Genomic DNA, 3,843 nt, shown 5'->3' on the forward strand with positions numbered 1-3,843 from the left:
TTTATAGTTTTGACTCAAATCTATTTTACCTGATATAAGTGCAGCTACTTTGGCTTTTAGGTTTTTGTTTGCATGGAATATCTTTTTCAATTCCTTCACTTTCAGTCTATTTGTATCTTTTCAGGGGAAGTGTGCTCTTTATAGACAGCATATAGTCGGATCTTGTTTTTTTTTTTTTTTTTCCTAATCCATTCAGCCAGCCTGTATCTTTTAATTAAGGAATTTAAGCCATTTACGTTCAAGGTTATTAGTGATAGGTGAAGACTTACTCTTGTCATTTTGGTAATTGTTTTCTGATTATTTTGTTTATCTTTTGTTCTTTTCTCTCTTACTGTCTATTTTTGTGGTTTGGTGGTTTTCTGTAATGACAAGTTTGACTCTTTCATCTTCCTCATATGTGTATCTGCTCTATCAGTGAGTTTTATATTTTCGTATGCCTCCATGATGGTAGTTATTGTTCTGTTGCATTTACACATAATACTGTCTTAAGCATTTTTGTAAGGCCAGCCTAGTGGTGTTGAATTTTCTGTTTTTGCTTGTCTGGGAGACTTTATTTCTTCTTTATTTTTGAGGGATAGCTTTACTGGGTAGAGTATTCTTGGCTGACAGACTTTTTTTTCTTCTAGTGCTTTGAATATATCATCTTACTTTTTTCTGGCCTCTAAGGTTTCTGTTGAGAAATCTGCTGTTAGTTTGATGAGGATAAACTTGTATGTGACTTGATGCATTTCTCTTGCTCTCTTTAGAATTCTCTATTTGTTTTTGACTTTTGACAGTTTGACTATAATGTGCCTCAGAGAGGACTTTTTTTTTTTTTTTTTTTTTTTTTTGAGACTGTCTAGCTCTGTTGCCCAGGCTTGAGTGCAGTGGCATGATCTTGGATCGCTACAAGCTCCACCTCCTGGGTTCACACCATTCTCATGTCTCAGCCCCCCAAGTAGCTGGGACTACAGGCAACTGCCACCATGCCCGGCTAATTTTTTTGTGTATTTTTAATAAAGATAGGGTTTCACCATGTTAGCCGGGATGATCTCGATCTCCTGACCTCGTGATCCGCCTGACTAGGACTCCCAAAGTGCTGGAATTACAGGAGTGAGCCACTGCGCCCTGCCAAGAGGACTTTTATAGGTTGGGGACTTTTAAGCTTCCAGAGTCCAAATATCCATATCTATCTCTCCCAAGACTTAGGGAGTTTTTATCTATTATTTTACTAAATGCATTTTTTAATGCCTTTCCCATCTTTTCTCCCAAATCAATGGGAAAATTATATTGCAATGATTTAAACAAAGCAAGTCTCTCTGATGAGGCATCTCACACATAATCCTATACAGATAATATTTGTATACTGAATTATTATATACATGAATTATTTAAAAATAATCAGCAGAAGCTTTGCCAAAAACTTACTATATTGTGAGAAAGACACAATATATAATAACACTTTTAAGCTAGTATTTGAAGAACAATTTTCCTTAAGTAAAAGTACTTTGTGTTCTAGCCACAGGATGAACTGCTGTTAAGTTTCTTTAACATTTTGTTTCACCTTGGTTTTCAGGGAGCTAAAAAAACTAAATATCATCAGATGGAAAATAAATAAATATTTTGAAGCCTACACAAACAATATGGAAGCATTGCATATGTTTAAAATGGTTAGGGGGTGCGGACTGAAAATTTGTCTCTAAGTTTCCTAATTACCAAAATAATAGCAGAATATATGAATTACAAGATTCTTCCTGGCCATTTAGTAAATAGTCCACTGAATTTCTTAAGAGAAGCAAAGAGGTTTTTGACCCTGAGGTCTAAGAAAAATTTCACACGTAGATCTTTACAAAGGGGATACTGGATAGTGTGGTGGACATTGTTTTTGGTCACTTAGCTACCACAAAAACAGTAGTAAATATTATAAGATTTCTTTTTGTGTCCCTCAGAGAAGCCAATGGCAGAACATCAACTCACCTGAATAGAAGCAACTCTGCAAAATATCAAAGTAGGGAGTTTGGGGTAATATACTCTGGACGACCTGAGCATTACTTCTTATAGCTTAACTTTAAGGAATCTGTGGAGAGGTGAAAAATGTACTGAGGCAGGAGGTAGAAGACATAAACTGTCCTGGTTCTGTTGGAGTGTAAATGTAATTATGGGTACATCCACTCCTCTCCCAGGTGAGTTCCTCAGAAGCAAGCTTCTAGACATGTATTCAGGTACCAGTGACCTATTATAGTAGTGCTTATGGATAAGGTTAGAGAGGAATTGGGGGAGTGGGATAGGAAAAGGGCAGAAGCCAAATGGGGGTGCAGTTTCAGAAGTCTCCGCCTCAACCTGATCCCTAGAAATTTGGGGATTAAAGTTCAGCTAAGAGTTTTCCTGGAGGTAATGCTCCTGAATTGTATATCCTTACGTCAGTCAATTCTTCGCTATGATGGGTTGGGTAGGGGCTGGAGAGGAACCTAAGCAATCAAGATCCTCAAGCTCTCTATGAAAGGCAAGGGCTCTGGGGCTGAAGGGCAATTCTCCAAAGGACCAAGGGCAAACTGTTAGCCACTAAGGAAAATTAATCCTTTGAGTAGAATATGAGTAAGTTCTGCCTCAGCCCCTTCTCTGCGTCTCATGATTTCATCTATAATGTAAAATGATAGGATTTGATGACTTCTTAGGTTTTGTTACTATGTGATGACAAAGTCTATGGTTCTAAGGTTACATTTTTTAGCTCTTTTGAGAATACTGTTCAAATTACAACATAGCTATGTAGCTTTAAGAGTTGAAAATGAAGAATTATAACCCTGTAGAAAAGTAAAGGTGATACGTTGAACTGGCTAGATTGCTGTTTGTTAATGTACAATGGCACCCAAGAGGCTTTGTCTCTGCTGATAGATCTAGAGAGGCAATGAATGTTACACATGGGAAGGGAGAGGCTGTGAAAGAGCCAACATGTGAGCAGTTGTTAGAAGATGGCACTTTTAAAACTAGGTTAAAAGCCAATTATGGAGTACTGAATAAAAATACTCAGCTTTTACAGCCTCTGTGGCACCTGTTCAGATCAACTGATGGTAGTGTGTTTTCTTTTCTGCCCTGAACAGGGTAGACCCTGTTTCTTTAAGGACTAGTGGGCTATTGGAAGATACTGTTATTCTCTTTCAGAAATCCTGAATCTAGTTTTCAAAAATTACTAAAGACATAGAAGACTTGAATTACATCATGATTACACAATTATGCACACTCACATGCAATCCTGATTTAATAGATATGTGTATACTGTTGTATCCAATGATTTGAGAATATTTCTATACATATCAGGGATTCTCAATTGTTTTAGTCTCCAGACCTCTTTACATTCTTAATTATGTCTCCAGATAGCTTCTGTGAATATTGATTATAACACACTGATTATACGTGGAAATATATTAGAACATGTAGGTTATAATATATCTATACTTATATTAGTGATTAATACTGAGAATTTAAAATATTAATTTATTTAAAATTACAATAAACTTATTACATGTTAAAATATATTTTATGAAAAATAATTGTTTTCAAAAACTGGAAAACAGCAGAATGACAGCATTTTATACTTTTGCAAATCTTTTTTTGTAAATATTTTTAATGGATATATAATTGTACATATTTATGGGGTATATGTAATATTTTGATATATGCATAAAGTGTGCAATGATCAAAATCAGTAAAAACATATCATTCCTTTGTGTTGGGAACATTACAAATATTCTCTTCTACTTACTTTAAAATATACAAGAAATTATTGCTAACTATTTTCCTATCAAACATCAAACATTATAACTTACTCCTTCTATCCAACTGTATTTTTGTAGCCAATAACCAAGC

Source organism: Macaca fascicularis, chromosome 1 (assembly GCF_037993035.2).
Source record: "Macaca fascicularis isolate 582-1 chromosome 1, T2T-MFA8v1.1".
Taxonomy (NCBI): Eukaryota; Metazoa; Chordata; class Mammalia; order Primates; family Cercopithecidae; genus Macaca; species Macaca fascicularis.